This window comes from Coregonus lavaretus (genome assembly GCF_964263955.1).
Source record: "Coregonus lavaretus genome assembly, chromosome: 7".
In the NCBI taxonomy this organism is placed as follows: domain Eukaryota; kingdom Metazoa; phylum Chordata; class Actinopteri; order Salmoniformes; family Salmonidae; genus Coregonus; species Coregonus lavaretus.
Genome location: NC_139994.1, coordinates 35,093,315 through 35,109,874, shown reverse-complemented (window position 1 = coordinate 35,109,874; position 16,560 = coordinate 35,093,315).

Here is a 16,560-nt window from a genome sequence, read left to right as displayed (position 1 = left end):
TAAATCTCATCCTCTCTTTTTCCCTCTGCCCACACTGTAGCAATACATGCTCCACAGTCTCTATTTCCTGACAATAATCACACTTTCCTGATGGATGATTTCCTATCACGTTTAATGTCTTATTCAACTGGCTGTGTCCCACCCTTAATGTTGTAAAAATAGCCTCCTGTCTTCTGTCCCTTCCTGCCGTCCTCCCCTCCCCGACTTTCCTCTGTATCTGAAATAAATGCCTTCCCTTATTATTTATATTCCACTGCTCCTGCCATCTCTGCACCATCACTGAATATATCAGTCTTTTTGTCTCTGGCTTACTCATTGACACTTCAACATCAACATCCCCACTACTAAGTGCTTGTTTAGCCTGTTCATCTACTGCCTCGTTCCCCTCCACCCCCACATGGGCTGGAACCCAAGTAAATCTTATCTGAATACCCATCTGTTTAATCCTGCCATGGGTTTGTAGCACCTCATAAAGCAGGTCTTATCTGCTACGTGAGCTAAAGGACTGGAGGCTCATTAACACTGCACATGAGTCAGAGCAAATAACTATTCTATCTGGCTTAACTTCCTCCACCCACTGCAAGGCCAACAGTATGGCCATCAGCTCCGCCGTATATACAGCCAGATGATCTGTAATACGTTTCCTGACTTCCACCCCACACTCCTGCACTACAAATGCTGCCCCAGTACGTCCTGTCCTTGGATCATTTGAACCATCAGTGTAAATGGCCACAAAATCCTGATAGACAGTTTCCAGGTGTCTCTTAAAGCAATCAACTGGATCAACCCCCTCCCTATCTTTCTGTAGTCTCTCCAACACTTCTAGATCAACTACTGGAGGTCGGGAGTAGCCATGGTGGATTTACAGGAATAACTACCGTTGGACTAAACTCCCTTCCATACAGTCCCATCTCCTTCGCCTGGGTATTACCCACCCACCCAAAGCTCGTGTTCGGTCTTCGCTCATGTTCCCAGCATGCCTGTAAAATCCCTTTCGCAGGATGAGACACCCCTGGGGGCGGGGTAATAATCAAGAAATCCACTTTGTGGGAAATACCCTCCCCATCTGCAGAGCATTTCCTGACCCTGACCATACTATTAACTCTTTGAGGCTCACCCTCCTCTGTGTCCACATAGAGACTGCAGGGGTGCAGGACGTGACAAATAAACTCGAAACTGGGAATGTTTACTGGTTGCTCATGAGGTCAAGGGGAAGTCAATGTGTGGAATAAATTTAACTAGTTGTGGAAAATATTATACATTATAAGCGTACCAGAGCGTTTGTTGTAACATTTTTTTACTAAGCCTTTATTACAGCAAAGACTAAAAACTGTCACATTCATTTGTGAATGCAATTTCTGAAATTTAACGGCTTATTGTTTAAGCTAATTATTCTAAGCTCGCTTTATTTTATTTTAAAACTAACATGCTTGATTGCATTTCAAATCATGAATGACTCATATGCTGTGTGATGACATGAACGAATGAAAGATTGATTGATACAGTAGCCTATATAAGCATTGAAATATAGGCCTAAATAAGTTACAGTATTAAGACTAAACAGGATATGCTCTTAGGCCTACAGCTCGGGCTGCTATACTAAGCCTACTAATGATAATGGCAGTACTTATTATAATGATGATCATAATAATATTAGTAATAATAACAATAAGAAGGATATCAAGAAAAAGCAGGGTTATTATTATTATCATTATTATTAATTCTGACACTTTGGAACAATGTAAACAACACTAAATTAATTATAAAGATACCAGAGAGGCTGTTCTAACGAAAAAAAAGTGTAAAGCCTTTATTACAGCAAAGCAAAGATTAAAAACAGCCGAATTTGTGAAATCGTTTACTTGACATGTTGTTGTGTGAGCCTTGGTGCTCACCGAACCAGTAGGCTATTAAACAAACACTTAAACAGGCAACAGAAGCAGGATCTGACTTATTTCTGTAGATATACAGTTGAAGTCAGAAGTTTACATACACTTAGGTTGGAGTCATTAAAACTCGTTTTTCAACCACTCCACAAATTTCTTGTTAACAAACTATAGTTTTGGCAAGTTGGTTAGGACATCTACTTTGTGCATGACACAAGTAATCTTTCCAACAATTGTTTACAGACAGATTATTTCACTTATAATTCACTGTATCACAATTCCAGTGGGTCAGAAGTTTACATACACTAAGTTGACTGTGCCTTTAAACAGCTTGGAAAATTCCAGAAAATGATGTCATGGCTTTAGAAGCTTCTGATAGGCTAATTGACATAATTTGAGTCAATTGGAGGTGTACCTGTGGATGTATTTCAAAGCCTACCTTCAAACTCAGTGCCTCTTTGCTTGACATCATGTGAAAATCAAAATAAATCAGCCAAGACCTCAGAAAATGTTCTTTAGACCTCCACAAGTCTGGTTCATTCTTGGAAGCAATTTCCAAACGCCTGAAGGTACCACGTTCATCTGTACAAACAATAGTACACAAGTATAAACACCATGGGACCACGCAGCCATCATCCCGTACATGAAGGAGGCGCGTTCTGTCTCCTAGAGATGAACGTACTTTGGTGCGAAAAGTGCAAATCAATCCCAGAACAACAGCAAAGGACCTTGTGAAGATGCTGGAGGAAACAGGTACAAAGGTATATATATCCACAGTAAAACGAGTCCTATATCGACATAACCTGAAAGGCCGCTCAGCAAGGAAGAAGCCACTGCTCCAAAACCGCCATAAAAATGCCAGGCTACGGTTTGCAACTGCACATGGGGACAAAGACTGTACTTTTTGGAGAAATGTCCTCTGGTCTGATGAAACAAAAATAGAACTGTTTGGCCATAATGACCATCGTTATGTTTGGAGGAAAAGGGGGGGGTCTTGCAAGCCGAAGAACACCATCCCAACCGTGAAGCACGGGGGTGGCAGCATCATGCTGTGGGGGTACTTTGCTGCAGGAGGGACTGGTGCACTTCACAAAATAGATGGCATCATGAGGAAGGAAAATTATGTGGATATATTGAAGCAACATCTCAAGACATCAGTCAGGAAGTTAAAGCTTGGTCGCAAATGGGTCTTCCAAATGGACAATGACCCCAAGCATACTTCCAAAGTTGTGGCAAAATGGCTTAAGAACAACAAAGTCAAGGTAATGGAGTGGCCATCACAAAGCCCTGACCTCAATCCTATAGAACATTTGTTGGCAGAACTGAAAAAGCGTGTGTGAGCAAGGAGGCCTACAAACCTGACTCAGTTACACCAGCTCTGTCAGGAGGAATGGGCCAAAATTCACCCAACTTATTGTGGGAAGCTTGTGGAAGGCTACCCGAAATGTTTGACCCAAGTTAAACAATTTAAAGGCAATGCTACCAAATACTAATTGAGTGTATGTAAACTTCTGACCCATTGGGAATGTGATGAAATAAATAAAAGCAGAAATAAATCATTCTCTCTACTATTATTCTGACATTTCACATTCTTAAAATAAAGTGGTGATCGTAACTGACCTAAGACAGGGAGTCTTCCCAGCCTGGTGCAGGTCTACAATTTAGTTTCTGGTGTCCTTTGACAGCTCTTTGGTCTTGGCCATAGTGGAGTTTGGAGTGTGACTGTTTGAGGTTGTGGACAGGTGTCTTTTATACTGATAACAAGTTCAAAAAGGTGCCATTAATACAGGTAACGAGTGGAGGACAGAGGAGCCTCTTAAAGAAGAAGTTACAGGTCTGTGAGAGCCAGAAATCTTGCTTGTTTGTAGGTGACCAAATATTTATTTTCCACCATAATTTGCAAATAAATTCATTAAAAATCCTACAATGTGATTTTCTGGAGAAAAAAATTCTCATAGTTGACGTGTACCTATGATGAAAATTACAGGCCTCTCTCATCTTTTTAAGTGGGAAAACTTGCACAATTGGTGGCTGACTAAATACTTTATTTCCCCACTGTATGCTGGTTAAAAGTATAATTAAAGAAATGCACACATTTTTTTGCCACGCATATATAGTCCATATATTTAGCTTTTTAATTGAACCATGTGTAGTACATCTAATAGAGACAATGAGAAATTCATGGTTCAACAAGACAACATAGCCATCAAAAGGGTAGAAATTTAGCATTGCACTTATGTCACAGTACTTTACAGCTTTGATTGGATACATAGAATATATGACAAAGGGTGATGTAATTATCTGAATTACTGTAGATTTGAATAGTTTAATCAGGAGTGAAGTATGGTTATAAGTCCAATGTGAAAATCTCAATTGAGGATTTCTTTATGAAGGATGTGTTATTCATATACCCTTCTCACAATAAATAATCAATATATTATACTGAACAAAAATATAAATGCAACATGTAAAGTGTTGGTCCCATGTTTCATGAGCTGAAATAAAAGATCCCAGAAATGTTCAGTTCGCACAAAAAGCTTATTTCTCTCAGAATTGGTGCACCAATTTGTTTACATCCCTGTTAGTGAGTATTTCTCCTTTGCCAAGATAATCCATCCACCTGACAGGTGTGTCATATCAAGAAGCTGATTAAACAGCACACCTTGTGCTGGGGACAATAACAGGCCACTTTAAAATGTGCAGTTTTGTCACACGACACAATGTCACAGATGTCTCAAGTTTTGAGGGAGCGTGCAGTTGGCATGCTGACTGCAGGAATGGCCACCAGAGCTGTTGCAAGATAATTTAATGTTAATTTCTCTACCATAAGCCGCCTCCAATGTCGTTTTAGAGAATTTGGCCGTAAGTGCAACTGGCCTCACAACCGCAGACCACGTGTAACCACGCCAGCCCCTCCACATCCGGCTTCTTCACCTGCGGGATCGTCTGAGATCAGACACCTGGATAGCTGATGAAACTGTGGGATTGCACAACTGAAGAATATCTGCACACACTGTAAGAAAAAGTCGCAGGGAAGCCCATCTGTACTCACCAAGGTCTTGACCTGACTGCAGTTCGGCATCGTAACTGACTTCAGTGGGCAAATGCTCACCTTCGATGGATAAGTGTGCTCTTCACGGATGAATCTCGCGTTGCGTTGCCGAGTGGTTTGCTGATGTCAATGTTGTGAACAGAGTGCCCCATGGTGGCAGTGGGATTACGGTATGGGCAGGCATAAGCTACGGACAACAAACACAATTGTATTTTATCGATGGCAATTTGAATGCACAGAGATACCGTGACGAGATCCTGAGGCCCATTGTTGTGCCATTCAACAGCTGCCATCACCTCATATTTCAGCATGATAATGCACAGTCCCATGTCGCAAGGATCTGTACACAATTCCTGGGAGCTGAAAATGTCACAATTCTTCCATGGCCTGCATATTCACAAGACATCTCACCCATTGAGCATGTTTGGAATGCTCTGGATCGACGTGCATGACAGCGTGTTCCAGTTCCTGCCAGTATCCAGCAACTTCGCAAAACCATCGAAGAGGAGTGGGTCAACATTCTACAGGCCTCAATCAACAGCTTGATCAACTCTATGCTAAGGAGATGTGTCCCGCTGCATGAGGCAAATGGTGGTCACACCAGATACTGACTGGTTTTCTGATCCACGCACCTATCTTTATTTAAAAAGGTATCTGTGACCAACAGATGCACATCTGCATTCCCAGTCATGTTAAATCCATAGATTAGGGCCTAAAGAATATATTTTAATTGACTGATTTCCTTATATGAACTGTAACACAGTAAATCTTTGAAATTGTTGCATTTATATTTTTGTTCAGTGTAGATACATACTATTTATACACATATTGCCAGATTATTGCTATCAACTGCTGGCTGCAAGGTATATTACCCCGTTTGTATCTTTTGGAACAATGGTAGTCAAGTTTATAAAAATTATGTAGAATATATGGGCTACCACAGGTGTCACAGGCATCCACAGGTCTTGACCACCATGTTACGATGCTTCTTTAGGATCACATTGTAGTTGTCGTCGTAGAAGAGTACGGAGATGGGACTGAGCTTGGTGGGTGCGCAGCACGCTTTGGGAACCTCGTCCGGCTTCAGAAGGTGAACCTGCCATGAAAAAAGGTCAATCAGACTTATTCATACATTCACTTTTATATAATCAATGATACTATCCTGTTTATAAAAGAGATATGGATTATTATTATGCAGATACTTCAGTGCTCTCCTACCTCAGTGGGCTGTGGCTTTGCCCCCCTTGTCTGAATTTGGTCAATATATTTTAAACCGGGTTGTCTGTGCTCCACAATACTTTATTATCCAAAGCCTAGACTTTCAGAAGTTCAACAACAACTTCCATGAAACATGCTAAAACATTTCAATGGGCCATTGACCTAGCTAGTGACTTAAAAAGAACATTTGGTATTTTTGTTTTATATTATACCAACAACATAGGAAATCCTCTGGTGACAAAATAGGGTCAATAGAATTAGAATGATGAGTAGGAATGGAATTTTTATAGAATTCTAATGGTAAGCATAGAGTTCCAAACTCATTTCTATGGCAACACAGCTGTCAATTTTGTAAACAACAATTTTCAAAAATATGTGTTGCCAAGAGACATCTAACCGAAAGAACATCTCGGCGTTCTATTGAAAGTTTTCTGTTCGAAAACAACAACAACTTCAGTTTGCTGTTCAACAACAACAAATTTGACAGATTTTTGAGACCTGAGACTGAAAGATCGACTGGAAAATGCCTGGGTGCTTTTCAAAATTGGTGGAGAGAGTGCGTGGACGTCGGCGGTCTACTGCGTCGACAGGTTGTTCAAATTCATTTGTGGGTTGTTTTTGTTGTCTTTTTCCGTTTTGCAGGGTTCGCAATCGTCGGGAGGTGGACAGCGACATCGAATTCGAAGAGGGTATGTTGAGTTTAAACTTCTTATTTTACCACATTTAACAATATACATGTAATTTGTGAAATGTTGTGTATTTCTGTAATCCATACCTGCAAGCTAACGTTGACTTTAGTGACTTTTGCTAAGAGATGCACTTTTGAACTAGTAGTACTAGCTAGCTCGCTACATTTTACATCCTAACATTTGTTTGTTTGTATTCCAATGTTCCTAATTTTAGAATCAACTGTCCTGGATGAGGTCCAGTTGGTTGTGCCATTTGATGATGTGCCGGATGTACCACTGCTGCCAGCCATCCTTGAGGAGGTGCCAGATGTGCCGACTATCCTTGAGGTACAATTTTCAGAAAGTTTAATGTTTGAAAAGTATCCCAGATATTCAATTTGTGTCACTTTGACATTCTAAAAATCTTTGTTGTCTGCTTTCTGCTTTAGGAGGCCACTGGTAATTGGCAGTTGATACCGATTAGGTTTAGCTCCCTGTACTGTGGGCCTGTTGTGATCAGGGTAAGAGACCCACACACACAGTCACATCACTGTTGCAATGTTTGCTGTTTCTAACCTGAATGTATTGTAATGTCAACCCCCTCTTGTGCAGAACAATGCCGGTCCGGTGGCTAAAGCTTGGAGAACTTTCCAGTTCATCAGCCCCATTATCACCTACATGCGTGGGGGATCCCAGGTATGTGTCTTTGTCACTACCTAATCCTAATCTACATCGTCAGTGTCATGTGATCTTGATGGAAATATGTTACAGCGATGGCTGATGTTGTTTTGTTGATGTTGTCTTGTTGTTTCACTCCACAGCAGGTGGTGGTGAGGATGCACCATGCGAGTAGGGTTCGAGGCCTGGAGACTCAACTGCTGTGGGCCATCTCCAAGGAGACACACAGACTTAGTCCAGAGGGCATCCGCTACTGTGCCACCAAGGTGCAGTCCATCTCTTGGATCCAGGTAAGATGTAAATACTACTGAATTAGTATTAGATTAGGCTTTTCTTCACTTATTCCGTTTGGCCTTAACATGTCGTTTCTCTCTGTCAGTATGTGGCTGGCAGGGTGACCCAGTATGCGTCTCACCTCCGCCACGAGACGTCTGTGGCCGTGACGCATGGCTGCTACCAGGTAAATAAACAATTTCCTATGTATATAGAATAGAAATTACAGGGCATTTTCCATTAGATATGGTCTGTTTTCTATTAACGTGTGTTGTGTGTGTGTGTTTTGAGCAGCAAACTGATGTCTCGGTGGTGTACGCCACTCTCCACATGGGGCTGGATGGGCTGCTCTCCTCCTCGGCGTGGTCGGAGGCTGCCTCCGTCTCTACGCCCACCACTCAGCAGTTCACTGAGCCAGAGCCTGAGGGCCACAACTGCTATGAGGTCAGATGTTACACACACACATACTATTGACTAGTAGCATTAAGATCCTTCGATTTACCCATTGTTTGTCATGTCATTACATTGGTCACTGATGTTGAATAATTGTTCTGTTATTGTAGGGCTGGGAGGAGGACCTGCTGCCTGAGGAGAGGGAGGTTCCTCTGCTAAAGTGAGTCTAAATGTGTGTGTAGTCTGAGCTTGTCAGATGCTGAAGGATAGTGGTCACAATGCTGTTATCCCCCATTGACATGCTCCATTCCCTCTCTTCCACAGCCTCTACCTTACAACCAAGAGAGTGGAGGACATCGGCCTGAGGCTCGTCTCCCTGCGCCAGGCCTTTACTGTGAGTGGACCCACTTTTCTTTGACTCTCTGTGTCTTCCTGTTCTGTCTGTCTCCTAGAGTAAGATGGGTGTCTCACCCTAACTCTTCCCTCTTCTCTAGACCCTGCTCGGTTCCACCCTGAGTAGGAACCATCTGTTTGTGGCGGGAAAGGTCCTACTGGGCGCACTGGTTCAGGTCCACCAGATGGTAGCTCACTAACTCATTGTCCTTCAAGGGAAAGAGAGCGTCCTCGGTGGGAAATGTGTTCTGTGCACTAACATCACTGCTCTTTGCTTTGTGATAGGACGAGGCCGAATTCATCCGTGCCTATAACGACTTTGTGGACTACCTGAGTGACCCCTCCAAGCAGATTGACATTGAGAGGGAGCTGGCTGAGGCAAAGGTGAGTTAATTAACTCTTTCAAGTCTCACTTTGAGTTCTTCCACATGCATGTCTTTTATACGGCACAGTAGCTGATCTATTTGAAATCATTCCTATTTTCTCCAAACGTGTTTTCTTGTCCTAGATCCATCATGTTAACCTGATAGATGTCCTTTTTGAGCTGGTGCTGTTTGGGATGATGACAGCTCAGAAATCCCTGATGGTGGTAAGTAGCATCTCGCTGGTAAATGTTTAGATGTCTGTCTATTAGCAATTTCACTTCAATTTCTCTTCTCTCCTCCTCTGTTTACTTTAGCAACCTGGTGGGTTCATGGAGCGTCTGTACGCTCTCCTGTACTCCTTCCTGCCCACTGTTGCCAGCATTGAGCCAAAGGCTGAGAGATACCTGTTGCTGCTCAATGTAAGAGTCAAGAGTTTACTTCCTGTTTTCTTCCTTATTACTAGTTTACTTCCTCTTTACTCGTTCCTGGTTAACAGGGTTTCAATGCCGTTTTAGGGGGAGTAACTCTCATTGTCTCTCTCCTCTTGATAAGCTAGTAGCTCAGAGCCATTTTCTATGTGTTGTGTGGTGTTCCCTTCAGGGCGGGCTGATGGCTCTGCTAGATGACATGTTTGGGCAGCAGCTGGCCTGGTATTTTAACCGAGAGTCTCTGGTCACTGAGCTCTCCAGCCTCCTGGAGTACCACCTCGAGTACCTCATGGCCAGCATGTAGTCCTACTGCAGAGACCTGAAGGGCCACACTTCTCTTCTTCTCTCTCTCTCTCTCTCTCTCTCTCTCTCTCTCTCTCTCTCTCTCTCTCTCTCTCTCTCTCTCTCTCTCTCTCTCTCTCTCTCTCTCTCTCTAGCTCTCTCTGGAATTGAGGACTTGAAGTGCTTCGTTGAACCCTGATTAGTTAACACCTATTAAATTCATGTATTCTCTTGTTTTCTCTCCCCACAGGATTCTTGTGACACTTTGCCACCTAACAGGGATCTAGACACTAGTGCACTACATTACTTTGCTCTGAATTTTACATTTTAAAATAAAATAAAAGTAGTTCAAAAGCATTTGTCTCTGTCTTTTCATTTATTTGATTATTTCATCACTATTTCCTATTCCTGGAGTTGTTATGAGGCTAATATTACATTATTACATGAACAATTATGCTTTATTCTTTGCATATGGAAATAAAAACCAACTTTAAGTTGATTTACATGTACTACAGGCCCACGCTTTATGGCATTGTACTGTGATGTGTGATACTGTACTATTTAAAAACATGTAGGCCTACATACACTGAGTGTACAAAACATTAAGAACACCTTGCTAATATTGAGTTGCACCCCCTGTTGCTCAGAACAGCCTCAATTTGTTGGGGCATGGACTCTACAAGGTGTCGAAAGCGTTCCAAAGGGATTCTGGCCCATGTTGACTCCAATGCTTCCCACAGTTGTGTCAAGTTGGCTGAATGACCTTTGGGTGGTGGACCATTCTTGATACACCTACTACCATACCCCGTTCAAAGGATCATAGCTTTCACCTGAATTTACCTGGTCAGTCTATGTCATGGAAAGAGCAGGTGTTCCTAATGTTTTGTACACTCAGTGTATGTTAGTTGTGTAGTAACCTGGTACAGTATAAAGTCCACCACTATAGGGCACAATTGCTTCTGTCTTGAAAGTTACTTCTCACTATCCGTACTCTATTTTAAGACTGCCATTGTAGACTCAGGTAAATTGGTTATTTTAGTTTCAGTTTGCCATAAATGTCTGAGCCATTTACCGTCATTGTAGCTAGGAAACACTGTCACCACCGATAAATCTACGATAATCGAGAATATCAATAAGCATTTTGCTACGGCTGGCCATGCTTTCCACTTGGCTACCCCTACCCCGGCCACCAGCTCTGCACCCTCCGCTGCAACTTGCCCATGCCCCCCCCCCCCCCCCCCCCCGCCCCCACATCTCCTTCACCCAAATACAGATAGCTGATGTCCTGAAAGAGCTGCTAAATCTGGACCCCGCCGAAATTGTCGCAACCCCTATTACTAGCCTGTTCAACCTGTCTTTCGTATCGTCTGAGATCCCCAGAGATTTGGAAAGCTGCCGCGGTCATCCCCCTCTTCGAGCTGGTCATGGGTGCACCTCAGCCAAGCTCAATGTCCTAAACGATATGATAACCGCGATCGATAAAAGACAGTAATGTGCAGCCGTCTTCATCGACCTGGCCAAGGCTTTTGACTCTGTCAATCACTGCATTCTTATTGGCAGACTAAATAGCCTTGGTTTCTCAAATGACTGCCTCACCTGGTTCACCAACTACTTCTCAGATAGAGTTCAATGTGTCAAATCGGAGGGCCTGTTGTCTGGACCTCTATCAGTCTCTAAGGGGGTGCCACATGGTTCAAATCTCGGGCCGACTCTATTCTCTGTGTATATCAATGATGTCGCTCTTGCTGCTGGTGACTCTCAGATCTACCTCTACGCAGACGACACCATTTTGTATACATCTGGCCCTTCACTGGACACTGTGTTAACAAACCTCCAAACGAGCTTCAATGCCATACAACACTCCTTCCGTGGCCTCCAACTGCTCTTAAACGCTATTAAAACTAAATGCATGCTCTTCAATCGAACGCTGCTTGCACCCGCCCGCCCGATTAGAATCACTACTCTCGGCGGGTCTGACTTAGAATATGTGGACAACTACAAATACCTAGGTGTCTGGTTAGACCGTAAACTCTCCTTCCAGACTCACATTAAGCATCTCCAATCCAAAGCTAAATCTAGAATCGGCTTCCTATTTCGCAACAAAGCCTCCTTCACTCATGCTGCTAAACATGCCCTCGTAAAACTGACTATCCTACCGATCCTTGACTTCGGCGATGTCATTTACAAAATAGCTTCCAACACTCTACTCAGCAAATTGGATGTAGTCTATCACAGTGCCATCTGTTTTGTCACCAAAGCCCCATATACTACCCACCATTGTGACCTGTACACTCTCGTTGGCTGGCCCTCACTACATATTCGTCGCCAAACCCACTGGCTCCAGGTCATCTATAAATCACTTCTAGGCAAATCCCCGCCTTATCTTAGATCATTGGTCACCATAGCAACACCCACCCGTAGTATGCATTCCAGCAGGTATATCTCACTGGTCATCCCCAAAGCCAACACCTCCTTTGGCCGCCATTCCTTCCAGTTCTCTGCTGCATATAGCTGGAACGGACTGCAAACATCTCTGAAGCTGGATACACTTATCTCCCTCACTCACTTTAAGCATCAGTTGTCAGAGCAGCTTACCGATCACTGCACCTGTACACAGCCCATCTGTAATTAGCCCACCCAACTACCTCATCCCCATATTGTGATTTACATTGTTATTTATTTTGCTAATTGTGTGTTACAGCAAATAAGGTGATACAATGTTAGATCATGATATTATCTATTCAGTAGATTGAGTAGTTAAGGGAGACAGAAGCTCACCTTCCAGCCTAGGTCACTAAAGCTCACATATAATTCATGTCTCTTACAAGCCTGACGCCCACTGTTGACGTGGCTGTGATCTGAAAGGGATCAAAAAATATGTTATGAGACAGGACAGACTGTAAAGCATGCTTTGGATGCATTGGATTTAAAATAAAGACACAATTAAATGTAAACGCAAGTTAAGTAATTTTGTAATTTGGATGAACTATCCCTTTAAACTCTGCAAAAACAAGCTTAACAACAACACCAAAAACCAGTGTTGTCCCCTGACCTTGTATGACCTCACCATGTATACTGGGCAGGGGACGGTCATATTTGGGCTTCTTCTTGCGGGGGTTGGGATTCAGGGCGCGACAGGGGGCCTGGCTGGCCCTGAAGAAGGTCACCATGAAGGGCTGTTTGGAGCAGGGGCCCCTTCGACCCACCAAGCCTACCCACCCAGCTGACAAGGACTGGTCTGATAGAGATAAAACAATGTGTGTGTGTGTGTGTGTGTGTGTGTGTGTGCGTGTGCGTGTGCGTGTGCGCGTTTGCGTGTGCGCGTGCGTGTGCGTGTGTGTGTGTGTGTGTGAGAGAGAGAGAGTGATACAATCTTGAGGTACACCAAAACAGCATATCTCCATTTCTATGTATTTACTAAACAATTACAAATACTATATGACATTACATTGCTACTGCACAGGTATTGGTGTAGTATTCTGAGTTAACTTGCCTCTTTATTCAATGGTATAATAATCAAGAAATCCACTTTGTGGGAAATACCCTCCCCATCTGCAGAGCATTTCCTGACCCTGACCATAGTATTAACTCTTTGAGGCTCACCCTCCTCTGTGTCCACATAGAGACTGCAGGGGTGCAGGACGTGACAAATAAACTCGAAACTGGGAATGTTTACTGGTTGCTCATGAGGTCAAGGGGAAGTCAATGTGTGGAATAAATTTAACTAGTTGTGGAAAATATTCTAGATCAAGAAAAATAAGGTAAGGAGCAAGCGCTGCATGCATATTATGTGTGCCAAACAGGTGCTGCGTAGATTACAATATAATTTTCGGACCTTTTGGAACAACGTAAACAACAATAACTACATTATAAGCGTACCAGAGAGTTTGTTGTAACGTTTTTTTGCTAAGCCTTTATTACAGCAAAGACTAAAAACAGTCACATTCATTTGTGAATGCAATTTCGGAAATGTAACGGCTTATTGTTTAAGCTAATTATTCTAAGCTCGCTTTATTTTATTTTAAAACTAACATGCTTGATTGCATTTCAAATCATGAATGACTCATATGCTGTGTGATGACATGAACGAATGAAAGATTGATTGATACAGTAGCCTATATAAGCATTGAAATATAGGCCTAAATAAGTTACAGTATTAAGACTAAACAGGATATGCTCTTAGGCCTACAGCTCGGGCTGCTATACTAAGCCTACTAATGATAATGGCAGTACTTATTATAATGATGATCATAATAATATTAGTAATAATAACAATAAGAAGGATATCAAGAAAAAGCAGGGTTATTATTATTATCATTATTATTAATTCTGACACTTTGGAACAATGTAAACAACACTAAATTAATTATAAAGATACCAGAGAGGCTGTTCTAACGAAAAAAAAGTGTAAAGCCTTTATTACAGCAAAGCAAAGATTAAAAACAGCCGAATTTGTGAAATCGTTTACTTGACATGTTGTTGTGTGAGCCTTGGTGCTCACCGAACCAGTAGGCTATTAAACAAACACTCAAACAGGCAACAGAAGCAGGATCTGACTTATTTCTGTAGATATACAGTTGAAGTCAGAAGTTTACATACACTTAGGTTGAAGTCATTAAAACTCGTTTTTCAACCACTCCACAAATTTCTTGTTAACAAACTACAGTTTTGGCAAGTTGGTTAGGACATCTACTTTGTGCATGACACAAGTAATCTTTCCAACAATTGTTTACAGACAGATTATTTCACTAATAATTCACTGTATCACAATTCCAGTGGGTCAGAAGTTTACATACACTAAGTTGACTGTGCCTTTAAACAGCTTGGAAAATTCCAGAAAATGATGTCATGGCTTTAGAAGCTTCTGATAGGCTAATTGACATAATTTGAGTCAATTGGAGGTGTACCTGTGGATGTATTTCAAAGCCTACCTTCAAACTCAGTGCCTCTTTGCTTGACATCATGTGAAAATCAAAATAAATCAGCCAAGACCTCAGAAAATGTTTTTTAGACCTCCACAAGTCTGGTTCATTCTTGGAAGCAATTTCCAAACGCCTGAAGGTACCACGTTCATCTGTACAAACAATAGTACACAAGTATAAACACCATGGGACCACGCAGCCATCATCCCGTACATGAAGGAGGCGCGTTCTGTCTCCTAGAGATGAACGTACTTTGGTGCGAAAAGTGCAAATCAATCCCAGAACAACAGCAAAGGACCTTGTGAAGATGCTGGAGGAAACAGGTACAAAGGTATATATATCCACAGTAAAACGAGTCCTATATCGACATAACCTGAAAGGCCGCTCAGCAAGGAAGAAGCCACTGCTCCAAAACCGCCATAAAAATGCCAGGCTACGGTTTGCAACTGCACATGGGGACAAAGACTGTACTTTTTGGAGAAATGTCCTCTGGTCTGATGAAACAAAAATAGAACTGTTTGGCCATAATGACCATCGTTATGTTTGGAGGAAAAGGGGGGGGTCTTGCAAGCCGAAGAACACCATCCCAACCGTGAAGCACGGGGGTGGCAGCATCATGCTGTGGGGGTACTTTGCTGCAGGAGGGACTGGTGCACTTCACAAAATAGATGGCATCATGAGGAAGGAAAATTATGTGGATATATTGAAGCAACATCTCAAGACATCAGTCAGGAAGTTAAAGCTTGGTCGCAAATGGGTCTTCCAAATGGACAATGACCCCAAGCATACTTCCAAAGTTGTGGCAAAATGGCTTAAGAACAACAAAGTCAAGGTAATGGAGTGGCCATCACAAAGCCCTGACCTCAATCCTATAGAACATTTGTTGGCAGAACTGAAAAAGCGTGTGTGAGCAAGGAGGCCTACAAACCTGACTCAGTTACACCAGCTCTGTCAGGAGGAATGGGCCAAAATTCACCCAACTTATTGTGGGAAGCTTGTGGAAGGCTACCCGAAATGTTTGACCCAAGTTAAACAATTTAAAGGCAATGCTACCAAATACTAATTGAGTGTATATAAACTTCTGACCCATTGGGAATGTGGTGAAATAAATAAAAGCAGAAATAAATCATTCTCTCTACTATTATTCTGACATTTCACATTCTTAAAATAAAGTGGTGATCCTAACTGACCTAAGACAGGGAATTTATACTAGGATTAAATGTTAGTAATGGTGAAAAACTGAGTTTAAATGTATTTGCTAATGTGTATGTTAACTTCCGACTTCAACTGTATATGGATCATTTATAAAGCCAGTGTCACGATCGTGTGAAGGAGGAGACCAAAGCGCAGCGTGTTGAGTGAACATAGTATATTTATTAAATGCTCACACGAGCAAAACAAACAACGAAACCGTGACGTCTGTGGTACAACACGCACACACACAAACAAAATCCCACAACCCGAAAGGAAAACAGATAGATTAAATATGGCTCCCAATCAGAGACAAACAGCCGACAGCTGACTCTCGTTTGCCTCTGATTGGGAGTCACACCGGCAAACATAGAAAATAAACCACCTAGAACACCCACCAGAGAAACCGAAAACATAGAATGAACACACCCTGGTTCAACATAATGAGTCCCCGAACCAGGGTGTGACAGTACCCCCCCCTAAAGGCGCGGACTGTGACCGCGCCTAAATACGAGCAAAACAGGGGAGGGCTGGGTGGGCATTCTTCCTCGGCGGCGGCTCCGGCTCCGGGCCTGATCCCCACTTCCTCTCCAACCCCCCAAAGTACTCCTGGTCCTGTCTAGCCCCGCTGGCCGGAGCCGGACTGACGACACGCGCCCCTGGCTTGGTGCGTGGAGCAGGAATGGACCGGAATGGGCTGGCGACGCACACCACTGACTTGGTGCGGAGAGCAGGGACGAGCCGGACAGGGCTGACGAGACGCACCACAGACTTGGTGCGGGAAGCTTGGATGGGCCGGACTGGGCTGGCG